At 38.9% G+C, this 15,159-nt stretch overlaps 1 protein-coding gene across 5 annotated transcripts in view; it reads right to left on the reverse strand.

Annotated features, from left to right (window-relative positions):
* cdc42se2 (CDC42 small effector 2) overlaps positions 1–15,159 on the reverse strand; it is a 38,710-nt gene that overhangs the window by 16,405 nt on the left and 7,146 nt on the right. The window contains exon 1 of one of the 5 annotated variants that reach the window (XM_081353598.1): positions 12,043–12,120. The exons of the other annotated variants lie outside the window; for them this stretch is intronic. The gene's annotated coding sequence lies outside the window, so the exon portion shown is untranslated. Of the gene's footprint in view, positions 1–12,042; positions 12,121–15,159 lie in introns of those variants that run through there. 5 annotated transcript variants of the gene reach the window in all.

Here is a 15,159-nt window from a genome sequence, read left to right on the forward strand (position 1 = left end):
GCGATTGATGACCGTAGCCCGAATCTGTATCTGTATGCATGAGACTGTCTGAATACCGGCAGAATTCACATTTTTGTAGTAAAAATAGAAAAATTATGCAGAAGTATAATGTGTGTTTGTCATGGTGTGTTCACAACGGACGCGAATAGCGCATCAGGCGCGAGTGATTTCAATGTTAAGTCAATGCAAAGACGCGTTATGCGCGTAAAAAATTCCTGCGGGAATGAGGCGTCAGAGTTGCTGTGTGACGCGCGTTCGCTGCGGGCGTATCGTGACGAGCTAGACGCGTTCCGAGAAAAGACCGTTAAAATCGATTCCCTATTTTCGTTTTCGAAACTTGTGTTGGTTGGTCCGATCGATTGTGCAATCGATTTTCGAACGTAAAGTGACAGCCCTATACCAAACTATACCATAGCAAACCAAACCATACCATACCATACCATACCATACCAAACCAAACCATAGCAAACCAAACCATACCATACCAAACTATACCATAGCAAACCAAACCATACCATACCATACCATACCATACCAAACCATAGCAAACCATACCAAACTATACCATAGCAAACCAAACCATACCATACCATACCAAACTATACCATAGCAAACCAAACCATACCATACCAAACCATACCATACTATACCATAGCAAACCAAACCATACCATACCAAACTATACCATAGCAAACCAAACCAAACCATACCATACCAAACTATACCATAGCAAACCAAACCATACCATACCAAACTATACCATAGCAAACCAAACCATACCAAACTATACCATAGCAAACCAAACCATACCATACCATACCATACCATACCATAGAAAACCATACTATACCATACCAAACCATACCATACCCATTAGGGATGGGCATAATTAATCGACGATCGATAATCGATCGTTAAGAATTTCGTCGATCACGTTTATTTGTTATCGATTAATCTAATGCAGGTTGCGTTGCGTTGCGTAGTGTGAGTCTTGAAGCAATGGAATTAATTTTAGCGCGGAGGTACCTGTGCATCCCGGCAACGTCAGTCCCCTCAGAGCGGGTGTTTTCAGCGGCTGACTGGCTGTCACCAGGTTGCGGTTGCATCTGATCCCAGATCATGTCAACATGCTTATCTTTCTCAACAGAAATCAGTGGACTGGTGCACAAGTTCTATGGGAACTTCATGCGTTTTCTCAGATCGGATAGCTATCTGATTTATCAAAACGATTCCATTTACACCCGGTCATATAAATGTGTTTTTGCAAAACGGATATAAATCCGATCTTGAATTCCCGCGCTACATATTTAAATTGTTGCACGTCCGAAAGAAACTGATATGAGCTGCATTTTATTGATCATCAGCGAAAATTTCTAAATCAAAGACTGCAACAATATTGCGGCAACAGCCCTGGTAAGATCATTTCGGTTCTTTACTTTTAATGAAGATGATTGTGTTTTGATGAATGACTTTCACTTTGATTTGCGATAGTTTGCACGTTGGCTTGAATAGATGCTCATCTGTGGTGATGCGTGTTCCAGTAACGCCGTCATATCTGGCTATAACATGACATATAGCCTAGGCCTATAAAACGCTCTCACATGTTTATTTCTTAGCATTTTTGGGATAAGTCAAATTTACATATGTAGTTTCAACAACCAGATGCATTTACTCTTGTCCAGTTTCGTCTGGAATGCGTCTCAGATCTCCTCCTGAAGTGGTTTGAGCGATCGGGTTTAAATCCGCCTCGAATGCGTTTCGGAGGGCATTTACATTTGGTCTTTTCACGATCGGATAGTTATCCGATCACAGAAAACGGATGAAGTGGCCATGGGTCTCTGTTTAAGAACGCCGGCTCGCTGTTCCGCTGTTTTAGAGCACCGCAGGGCATCTTCAAGTCTAACGTTACCGAACGTGCAGTTTCAATGCCACAAGTTGATCTTCTTGTAATAAAGATCTCATCGAGGACAAACAAACTGTATTTTTGTATTTTCATTGCATTTTTAATTTATAAAAAGTTGAAGAAATGATTTCAATATAAAAATATTAATGATTAATCGATAGTCGATCGTTAATTCTCCCGACGATCGACTAAGAAAATTTAATCGAATGCCCATCCCTAATACCCATACCAAACCATACCATACCATACCAAACCATACCAAACTATACCAAACCATACCATACCAAACCATACCATACCAAACTATACCATACCAAACCACACCATACCAAACCATACCATACCAAACTATACCATACCATACCATACCATGCCATGCTATACCATACCAAACTATACCAAACCATACCATACCAAACCATACCATACCAAACTATACCATACCAAACCACACCATACCAAACCATACCAAACTATACCATACCATACCATACCATACCATACCAAACTATACCATACCAAACCATACCATAACCAAACTATACCATAGCAAACCATACCATACCAAACCATACCAAACTATACCATACCAAACCATACCATACCAAACCATACCAAACCATACCAAACTATACCATAGCAAACCATACCATACCAAACCATACCAAACTATACCATACCAAACCATACCATACCAAACTATACCATAGCAAACCATACCATACCAAACTATACCATAGCAAACCATACCATACCAAACCATACCAAACTATACCATACCAAACCACACCACACCATACCAAACTATACCATACCAAACTATACCATACCAAACCATACCATAACCAAACTATACCATAGCAAACCATACCATACCAAACCATACCAAACTAGTGCTGGGCGGTTTGACCAAAAATCAACATCACGGTTTTTTTCTAAATTATACCGGTTTCACGGTTTTTACCGGTTTTTTTTTTGTGTGGTTTTTTTTTCTCAAGCATGATGGGTGTTTACCACATTTTCTATTGAGTGAGAGAGGAAATAGTGCAGTAGATTTACTTATAATGCCCTATTTTATTGTCATGAGTGAATATTATAGAAAAAATCCACACTAATATTAATAATACAGGTTTGCAAGGCTGTTTACAAAGAGGTGCCAGCAGGACGCGCTTTAGGAGCGGCAGAAACAGTGGTTTCCCCGGTAACGGCTGTACACAAAGCAGCAACGCTCATAAACACTGCTTTATCAGGAAAGATAAAGAAAGATTCAATCGTAATAACAAAGAAACTTTTCTAAAGACCGTCAGTTCACTTCAGATACGTTAATACAGTATAAAAACACGCGCGCCGCAAGAAAAAAAGACTCTCACCCCCACACGTCTCGTGCCCATTCTAGTCAATGCTTGTGTTTCAGATCGAAGCTTCCCAGAAGCGGCTCTCCGCGCCGCTTCGCTAAATATAGGCGCCTGGTCTATTTTGACGCACCACGTGGAGGACGGAATAAAACCTTGTCGCAGCTGTAATGCGCCGCAGACGTGTGTTGTAAATGAGGGGTGAGACTGTGTCGCGCAGCGCCGCGTTCCGATTAAAGCGACATACACCGGTTTTGCGGTATATTAAAAATTCATATCGTAACAAAAATAAACACCGGTATTCGGTATGAACCGGTAAACCGCCCAGCACTATACCAAACTATACCATACCAAACCATACCATACCAAACCATACCAAACTATACCATAGCAAACCATACCATACCATACCATACCAAACTATACCATACCAAACCATACCATACCAAACTATACCATAGCAAACCATACCATACCAAACTATACCATAGCAAACCATACCATACCAAACCATACCAAACTATACCATACCAAACCACACCACACCATACCAAACTATACCATACCAAACTATACCATACCAAACCATACCATAACCAAACTATACCATAGCAAACCATACCATACCAAACCATATCAAACTATACCATACCAAACCATACCATACCAAACCATACCATACCAAACTATACCATAGCAAACCATACCATACCAAACTATACCATACCAAACCATACCAAACCATACCATACCATACGATACCAAACCATACCATACCAAACTATACCATAGCAAATCATACCATACCAAACCATACCATACCATACCATACCATAGCAAACCATACCAAACCACACCGTACCAAACCATACCATAGCAAACCAAACCACACCATACCATACCAAACCATACCATACCATACCATACCATACCATACCATACCATAGCAAACCATACCAAACCATACCATAGCAAACCAAACCAAACCACACCGTACCAAACCATACCATAGCAAACCAAACCACACCATACCATACCAAACCATACCATACCATACCATACCATACCATACCATACCATACCATAGCAAACCATACCAAACCATACCATAGCAAACCAAACCAAACCACACCGTACCAAACCATACCATAGCAAACCAAACCACACCATACCATACCAAACCATACCATACCATAGCAAACCAAACCACACCACACCATACCATACCATACCATACCAAACTATACCATAGCAAACCATACCATACCATACCATAGCAAACCATATCATACCAAACCATACCATAGCAAACCATACCATACCAAACTATACCATAGCAAACCAAACCAAACCACACCGTACCAAACCATACCAAACCATACCATACCATACCAAACTATACAATAGCAAACCAAACCACACCATACCAAACCATACCATACCAAACTATACCATAGCAAACCATACCATAGCATACCATAGTAAATACATCCAACAGCTGTCAGCAGACAGGACTGCTACATGTTATTTACACAGCTCTGAAAGCTCATTCAATCAGAATTTAGAGTCAAAATTCACAAGTCAAGGGTTACATAATGCTAAGCTGTTTTTGCACTGATGCTAAATTTATATATATATATTTTTTTATTTGTGGCCATCAAGTTTAAAATGAAAGAGAAGATCCAGAAGTTTCATTCACTGTTTTTTTTTCCAAATATTGAGATTACCACATGGTTATTTGATACATAATAAATTTTTATTGAATTTCCAGTAAAATAACTATATCAATAATATTCACTACCATTCAAAATTCAGCAAGAATGCCTCAAAAGTGACAGAAAAGACATTCTATGTCTATGTCAAGATTTCTATTACAAATAAATGCTGTTCTTTTGAACGTTAGCCTATATTCATCAAAAAACGTTCCGTTATGCACAAACATATTGAGCAGCACAACCATTTTCAATAATTACACTGTACTCGTTTAAAACTCTCTTAGTGAGCATAAGAGACTCCTTTCAAAAACACTAAAACAATCTCACCAACTGCTAACTTTTGAACAGTAGTGTATGTACTGTTACTATGATATAAAATGATTCATATCAGGCCATATAACGTACAACGGCCGTACCACCTTCCCCAGTTTGCAAGAAACCAAGTGAATGCATTTTATAAGCACCATCATCATCAAGATCGGCAACGCTTCACACCAGTCTCATTAGACAGATTTTACTAAACCACATCATTCTGTCTGGCACATTCATGAACTGGTCGCATAAATCACACACAACTGCAACTATTCCCATGGAAACTAATGAATCAGAACCTTGAGTAAAGCGTTTAACACTCACCATCCTCAGCTCACTCCAGTGATGAACTGAGAGGAGAGGCGAGTCGCGTATATCCTCCTCCGGTGTGAGCAAGGCTAAGGAGCTGTGAGATCCCGACCGCGCTCCCTCTCCAGGAGGCCTTTGTCCCTCACTCAGTTACGGATCAGCGGGCAAGAGGCATTCATTCACTGCATCACTGACTCCCCCCCACCAGGGATCGTGCACGCTCCTAAGGTATAAGCTCCGCCCCCAACTCCCCATCCCAACCGTCCCTCTGTCGCGGAGGCTTTTATGTAAGCACCATCCACCCACTATATGCAGCTTACGTAAGCAATACCAGAGCGGAGACACTCTGAATGCACTGGCTTACAAGAAAACTAGTGACGAAAACCCCAACAATCCATAATCCTGTTCCCTGTATCACATAAGAGAATTATGACTTGCCTTCGTCTCCTAGAATTACATTCCAGAGAACAGTTTAGACTCATAAACGCCAGTGTTGGAATATTGGCATGAACGAAACATGAGATGGATATAACATGAGCAATTGCAACTCAGCAAAAATGGCTGATTAGAGAACTGGAAATATAAAGCTTTTTTTCAGTAAGGGAAAACCCAGCTGCCCTTTTCCAAGCTCATTAACCAAAGCACTGCATGGGACAATTGCTTCGCTTGTTGAGTGCTGCTTTTCAATTCCTTCATCCTTGGATTTGTTGCCACAGAAGCTGCTGGTTAGTAGTAGTAAGTAGTGTGTGTGCATGTGTATTGTGTAGGGAGGTCTACATATACACAGGCTGCATATACACACAGAGAGTGGGTGTATATGTAAAAGCAACCTATTTATTACTTCCCTTACTTCGAAACCAAATAACTGTGATTTCTTGTTGCATTGATGCATCAATAGTGAGAGAATTACAATGAAATGAATGAAGTGTCAAGTTCCCAAACAAAGGGAACACTAATCACCATAATGGTGAGTTCAAACAAAAACATTTTTAGGAAAATCAGCATTAAATGATGAAGTCAGCTTATGTGATGTTCTCTCAAAATTTTCAGTTGTATTGACAATTCAACATTCCAGATGACTTTGGGAAATGAGTGAATGCAACTAGAGAAAGATAACTGCAGAAGTGGAGGAAATGAGAGAAAAGTCTAATAAGAACTGCCGTCTCAAAAACTTTTTTTTTTTTTTTTAAATGGCCCTCATACCAATCAATTAATCTTAACTTGGGTTGGAGTAAACAAGGCATAGAATGTGAATAGTACAGATTACTGGATTTTTACAATTAATTTAAGACATTAAGTAAAGCTAACTAACACGTGTTACTCAGAACAACTGTTGTATTTTACAGTGTATGTAGTCCATGATTATACAGGCCCACACAAACACTGGCCATCTGCACGGGCTTCAGCCCTTTTTGCCAATGCTGCCAAAAGTGGACTGAGCAGTCTCTTTTCTTTACTTTCACTCCATTCAGGCATAATTTCTTCTTATTTGCCAAATAAAAAGCTGCCTTGTTGTTTCGCTCCCTGTTCTTACTCAATAAGAGAAGCAGCTCAATTTCAGTTTTTGTTCAGCATTTCTCAGAGACTTTGAATCAATAAATCCACCTTATTGTAAAACTGGCAAGAAATGATCACTCTTTTCATTTCTTAAAGGGGATGTCTAATGCCATTTCATGCATTCTGACTTGTTTACACTGTTAAAGAGTTGGATTCTCATGCTAAACATTGCCAAAGTTTAAAAAAACGAGTTAGACGTTCAGTATGACGGCGTATTTCTGTGTCAAATACACTTTATCAGGCTTCGTATAAGTTTCGGATAGTTGTTTTTTTCCGAGTATGGCCCTGTATGACGTCATAAAGGGCAGAATTCCTTGTATGGGCACTTCTCCCGGAAGAGCGCGTGCAACCAGAGCGAGAGCAAGAGCATCACCCATCAATGTGCTTCGTCGTTGAAAGATTTAACATTTTGTTTTTAGACCATGAAATCACCAATGTCACCAAAGAAGTGAGTTTTTGGTAGTGAGGGAAATATTGCTCAGCTTCCCAAAGAACCCAGAGTTAAGGGAACAGTGGAGGCAGTTTGTTTTACCGGGGCAGTAACAGTTGTGCAAGTGTGTTTGTTTGTTCCCGACATTTTGGTGACAAATGTTTTAGAAACAAGGCCCAGTTTGAGGCTGGATTTGCAGATTGATTGAAACTGAAAGATGGAGCGGTCCCAGCTATAAAAGATCCCGGTCATGAGTCGGAACCGGATGCAATAGCAATACTACTCTATAGGTACTCAAGATTCCCATGAGATTGAGATTGTTATGTACCCTTCAATATTTGACTCCCTCAAAATGAATGTGACTGCAATGATGCAGCTCACACCAAACATCTTGGTCCATTTATATTCTGGATAATACAAACAACAAAAAACAATCAAGCTGTAGTTTGAAGTATATAACAAGTAAAAGTATATAAAAGTAACTTTCCAATCAAGGTCAGATTAATTCAGATGTTGAATGATGTCACAGATGTTTTGTCTATGTAGCAAGACAAACAAGCAGATACAGAAGTAGGGAAGTATGCGATGATGCAATCCGTGGTTAGCCAGTGTTTGATTAGGGGTGGAGATAAACTCTACAGGAAAGTGGAGCTTGAGGGCCAAAATTGCAAGACTCATCTTGCCTTCACATGGTTTAAGGTAGTTACAGTAGTTCAAGGGTGTCCGATCCTGCTCCTGGAGGGCTACTATCCTGCAGAGTTTAGCTTCAACCCTGTTCAACACACCCGACCCAGCTAATCAAGGTTTTCAGGATCACTAGAAACCTTCAGACAAGTGTGTTGGGGCGGGCTGGAGAAAAACTCTGCCGGACATTGGTCCTCCAAGAGCAGGGTTTACTCAGTAGTCCATTGCTCCAGAAATCATAGGATCCTGTTGAATTGATTTGTCCACCATATTGAGCAGACACTGCTTTGTTACATTTATTTAGTGGCTGAATTAGCTGGAAACATTAGTGAATTGGTCAAGCATCCTGAGATTCCAATATACTGGATAAAGATGTCATGAAACCCACTTTCAGTCATGTTATGGGGTCATCCTTTCAGCCAACACTAAGAAGATCTTGGTTTCCATGTAGACTGGAGAGAGATTGTTCTGAACTGAAGGTTTCAGATGAGTCTATCAGTGGTTCTCAACTCTGGTCATGAGGACCCACAGCTCTGCACATTTTGTATATCTCTCTTATCTACACATAACAAACCTATTGTTTACAAACTAATGCCCATTACATCATCTACTAGCTATTTTTGCATTGTATCAAGCAACAGCCACCAATCAGCCGATCGTAACCCCAGACCCTCAACATCTACGTCTGGTTTCATAATAAAGATGCTGAAATATTTACATCTTCTTCTCTCCACTGTGCCAGGGGCTCATTCTAATGACATCATGCATTTTCCTCAGTATCCAGTAGACAAGTCCTCCTTTTGTGATCCAGATCACAAGACCCAATAGTCACCGGCCTCCGATAGCTGGTTCACTTTAAGTTTTAGAAAACCTTTCAAACAAACATCTGATCTATTATTTCAATTCTCCCAGACAGAGGAGATTTACAATCATTAATATATGCATGATGCCATGATGTTTCCATTATTTGCATGCATAACAGACCACTGCTTCCCCCTTAAAATCCCTGTGGCAGATAATGGCATGATAAAGCTACTTAAACAGGCATGAAACTCTAGAGGATGCAGGCTAATGGTTCTTTACATGCAATCGGCAATCACATCATTACTGCATGGCACAAGCTGATTGGCCAATGCGGATCATGCAACCAATAAGAGGCTTGCTCAACATTTAAACAGTCTGGTTCAGTGTTTGCTGTAGGCTAGTCCTGCACCGCACTATCATAGTTCCTCTGAGACCCTCTACCTCCCCCAGCACCACCTGCTCAGATCAAGCGGGAAGGAAGTCGACCGGAAGTTGAAGTCGGCCGGGTGCCGCCATCTTGAGCGGAACTTCACTTGCGTTAGCAATCCCATTGACTTCCATTCATTTTGGCGTCACTTTGACAGCGAATAACTTTACATCTGAGGCGTTTGAAGACTCCATTTGTCCATTTTTTATTTCTAAAGAAACACGACAATGTATAAAATGCTCCATTACCTTGTAGCTTATGTAATGGCCCCGTAGAAGCAGTTTTTGTAAAAGTATGCTAACGATTGCGTCATAATCACGCGACTCTCTGTCGCACACTAGAGAGATTACCGTATGGACGGGAGGAGAAGCTCGCGGGCAATCGGGGAGACGTGGAGGCAAAATGACAATATAATTAATCAGAATACCTAGCAAAAGTTGCTCCTGCTCCAAGCTCATGGACAGCTCCTAATCACACTCTCCGTCTCTGCAAGATTCGGAAGGGAATGATTCAGATTTCTCTTAGCACAGCTACTAGAAGACAGACGGGTTGCTCACGTGGTCCGTGTAACGCTTTGCTCGGTTTGAGTCTGCGCGTCAGGAAAGGAAGTGCTAAGAAATCGCTGAAAACGGGCTTCACTTGTCTCAACTGAGTTCCAATGGGGTCGCTGTGTCCATTTCTTTTACTGTCTATGGCTCAGATCTGCTATGGGACTGATGTATGTCTACTTATCCAGCAGCATAACTTACATGCTCACAGCAGCGTGTCTGAGTATCTATTAGCAGAAACAAGTCCACACATAGCAGCAATAATCAACAGCAGCGTAGCAGATCTAGTCTGCCAAGACCAAATACATTAACATTGCCATATTCATTAAAGGAATAGTTCACCCAAAAAATGAAAATTCTGTAATCATTAACTCACCTTCAAGTTGTTCTAAATCTGTATAAAGTTATGTCTTCTGTTGAACACAAAAGAAGATATTTTGAAGAATGTGGGTAACGAAACAGATGCTGGTCCCTATTGACTATAAAAAAAATTTTTTTAAAAACCTATGTAAGTCGGTGGAGACCAGAAACTGTTTGGTTACCAACATTCTTTAAAATGTCTTCTTTGGTTTTCAACAGAAGAAAGAAACTACAGTTTTAGAAAAACTTGAGGGTGAGTAAATGATGACTAAATGTTCATTTTTGGATGAACCATCCCTTTAACATACTAAAACTGTTAATAACTGTCAAAAGTTGTCATGATTGAAATATATATATATGTATACATAAAGATTATATATATATATATATATATATATATATATATATATATATATATATATATATATATATATATATATATATATATATATATATATATATATATATATATATATATATATACACACACAATAAAAAAGTTGGTGATCTAGTATCTGACCCAGAATATTTTTTGTTTTCTTTAAGAGAGTTCAGTGCAACTTCAGGTTCAGTGTGACTTGAGATATCTGATGCAGCGTGCTACACCTTGCAGCACGCATGAGGATGTGTTTTACCACAAATGTCACCAAGTCTAGCAGGATATCTTTGCATGGCACCAATGCTAGAGGGTTAATTTCCTTTTGCAAAGAAAGAGGTAACAATGCTCGCCTTATACTACCATTACAGCCAGCGAAGGCAACATCAATGTCTCAACTCTTCTTAAGGCAATGACCCAGATACTACTGACTATTGACCAGTTGCTTAATAAAGCCATTACTGTTTGCCTTGGCCCTGCCATTTTTGGCTTGTGAAGGAATAACTCAGATTCTTCATAACCATAATACCCTCCAGGGCAATCAGGGAAGTAGCTTTTTATTTTTTAGGAATCATACCTAAAATATCCTCAGAAAAGTGCTGTTATTAGTGTACTAGCTTCTTGATATAATTATATTAACATCTTAAATCAACTTCGATGTGCTAATCTCACACTACAGCTTGGCATCAGCAAATTCCTTATAATATGACACATAACATAGCCTAATACATCACAATTAAATGCATTGCAAAGCATCATAATGTAATAATTGGATAATGATTGACATTATGTCAAATGCACAAGAGATGATCATGAGACAGACTGAAACTGTGATCAGTTTCAACCTTTGTTGCATGCTTCACTTCACTTTTGTCCTGTACAGAATCTGACCACAAAGAAATGGCAGGTTTAGAATTTGCGCTTATTTTGATGACTTGGTTCTTCATTATTTGATGTGTAGTAAACAATAATAATGAACTCATTAATAATATATAATACATCAATTAAAAATAAAAAAAATCACTCAAAAATAATCACAATGTATCAATGTAAAAAAAAAAATGGATCCACCAATGCATCACTTTCAAATTATTCCGGGAAACAAAAATCACAATTTCAATTTTAAATGAATTATCAATATTTCTGGTTATTGTAAAACATGGTGGTGTCAAGAACTGCAAAAAAATCTATGAACAAAAACCCAACAAGCTTTGTTTTACAACATAAAAACAACAGTCAATCAACATTTTGCATCATAAACTCACAATTGAAGAAGGCACATCCATCACATGCTTGAAAGCTGATAATTCCTGTGCACAGCCACAGAAAACAGGAAGTACACTGATTGACAATGACAGGGTTTCAGTCACTCTTATTCATCTGAGCTAAAGACACTGAGCTGCTCCTGATACTATAGGTCATACTCCCTTACTAGATTTCTATTGTTATCTCAAAGTAGGCATTTTTTATTGTGGCTTTCATGAGAAATCTTTTCACAGAATTTGGTGATGAGCGTCGTTACCCCCCCAGGCTTTGCTCCGCTACGCTGCCGCTGAAAAAAACTGTCGCTGTTAAGAAACATGATGGACACATTGTGACTCTCCAAGTCACATTAAATCAAGGGCTATCACCTCTACCCATTTCACACACTGACTAAAAATTGTCTCCTTTTTTATTAATTAAAGTTCCATCTTGGTTCATGAATCTCTCTGTATATGGCCTATAAACATTAAATTTAAAGACTTTTTAAAATAAAAAATGTAACAACACAACCCTTCCGCCTGTATATGAAAATACCAGTTATTGTGTTATCATTTACTCAGCCTCATGTCATTCCAAAACCTTTTAAAGCTCTTTAATGTGAGTTCAGTATCATTTTTGAAATGTTATTTTCACCATTTCTTCAACATAATGACTAAGTGACACATTGTACATCAAGAAAATCAGACAACGCACAGAGCAAATTGGAACAATACAGTAAAGTTATAACTCATGTGATTGGTGACTAGTGTGGGTCTCTGCACTGTGAGTGACTGAAATAACATCAGCAATATGCAGTACAGAGCTTCTCAGCTGTAGAAGAGACTGATATGGAAAAAGACTTCTGGTTCAGCTCACATTCACTTAAGTCTACCATAGTTGCTACATTTGGCATTGCGTGATGCCGTCTTCACACAGCGAGTTGATCATGTGGTTGGCTGAGCCGTTTTTGCAGCTGCTGAGACGCAGTGGTTTTCAGTGTGCTGACATGCAGTGTGAGGGTGTTCTGAATGGTTTCTAGTGCGCTGCCTTGTGATTATTTACTGAAGTGAAAAGAGTATCTATGATATTTCAGTGCCTGGATAAGTCTCAGGTCCTTTAATACAGATCCTGTATTTTTATCATTAACCTGCAGTTCAATTGCTTAGAATAGTAGTTCTCAACAAGCTGCGTGTTTTGGGAGATTTTCTGATGTTCATTGAACAAATGGGACGAGTTACCACCAAAGTTTTTAACTCAGATTCAATGGCGACATTTGGGCAACATGATATTACGTTGCTTCTTGCACATTTTATGACACTTTCAAAGTCAAATGTCCAGTGGTGCTAAAAGTGTGTTAAGTTTAATCCAAAACAGATGAACGTGAATCTGACAACATTTTACTGCGTTGGTTGTTGCACGTATCGAGTTCTTCAATTAAATGCATGCTGAGTGATGCTAAAAGGTTAATGCTCAATTGCATTTGAAAATAACGTAAAAAACCTGACTGATAATGTTAACAAAGCAAGCATGAGATAAACACATTAGCTCAAGCAACAATGTCCTTTTAGCTGCTTCTACGAGTGAGCTTTGAGCTCTTTTAATATGACACGTACTGAAGCGCTCCGCATTACAATGCTGTACCAGGTTGTGTACATCGTTAGAAACGTCATACATATGGAGCTGATTATGTGATGCAAATGTCAAAATGTATTAGTTTACAAATCATGCACTATGATAAAAGTGTCCTGAGCTCATAACATAATATTGTGCAAGAAACTGCATGAAAATAAGCCTTTATTAATTGATAATCTTCCCCTGTAATCATAATTTGCGTGAAAAAGAATAAACTTTGTGTTCATTTCAGTGTGTTTGGGAATTTTGCAAACACGTTGCAAACACATTTTTCCACTGAGCCTGTGTTGCAAGTTTAATACTTCGATCTTTAATGTTGTTTACATCAAACACCCTGTTAGATACTCTAGTTAACATGAACTAATGTACGTTTGGTTGTTCAGCAAAGGCCGAAACTGAATTAAAGCTGAAATGCCACAAACTCTCAGGGACAAGTGCCAAGGTACAATTATGTAAGGAATTTCTGACCATCGCACAGACGAAAGGTCTTAAGCACGGGAGGATCTCTTAAAGAGAAACATATGGAGGCTAGATTAGATTAGGACGTTCCTGAGCATTCTGCAGTGTTGACTACAAACACACAGCTTAACAGCAAACTGGAACACACTCGTAGAAAAATGCAATGGTTTGAGCGGAAAAAAATGCGCTTTCACAGTCTTGGTATTAAAACAATCCTAGAATACACTCATGTTTTGTCCCTGAATAACAATGGTGCAATCTCTCACTCAATGAGTATTTGACCAGATTTCTGTGCTTAGCACCAAATAAAGATTATTTGATTTGCGCTTGGATCATATGATGAACTAGTTTGCAAAACAGTAATGCGCTCTTACAGAAGCTTGCTTTCATTCATTCACCCTCATCTCATTCTATCAATCTTTATGCTCTGATTTTTTCTAGAACACAAAAAGAGAGAATATGACAAATCTTTATTTTTTATATGACAAAAAAATTAATCTGAAAACATCCATGCATAAAAATTTGGCACATCATGGGGTAAGTAAATAATGACATAATATTAATTTTTGGGTTACTTATAACCAGTGGGTACAACTTTCCGCTCACCAGTTCAATTACTAATTTGCTAACTGCTCTTGGGTTCACAAAAGTTCTGATAGGATTTGCCTGTGGATTTAGTCCAAGCTGTTGGCATTTATCAACTAAATCCTGCTAGTACAATCAAGATCCAAATAATAACAGATGCAACACTTCATGCAACTTAAGCCTGAAGCTGTCCGAGATATCAGAGCTCCACTTGTTGCAGATGTAAGCAAAAAGAAAAGCATAAAACTGTTCAAAAGCCTCCTTCCCTCACCTCTACAATATCTTTGCTGTAACTCTTAAAGTCTCCCTGTAGTCAATAATTGTATCCCTTAAAACTCATCTTTGATCACTAAAATTACATATTTAATTCTTCATGACTTAAAATAGCTGGAATGTAACTCTACACCTTTGTCTCATTTAGTATACGCGGGTCTATGATTATGCAAATGAGCCCCGCCTCCACT

Source organism: Scardinius erythrophthalmus (genome assembly GCF_964197995.2).
Source record: "Scardinius erythrophthalmus genome assembly, chromosome: 23".
NCBI classification, from domain to species: Eukaryota; Metazoa; Chordata; class Actinopteri; order Cypriniformes; family Leuciscidae; genus Scardinius; species Scardinius erythrophthalmus.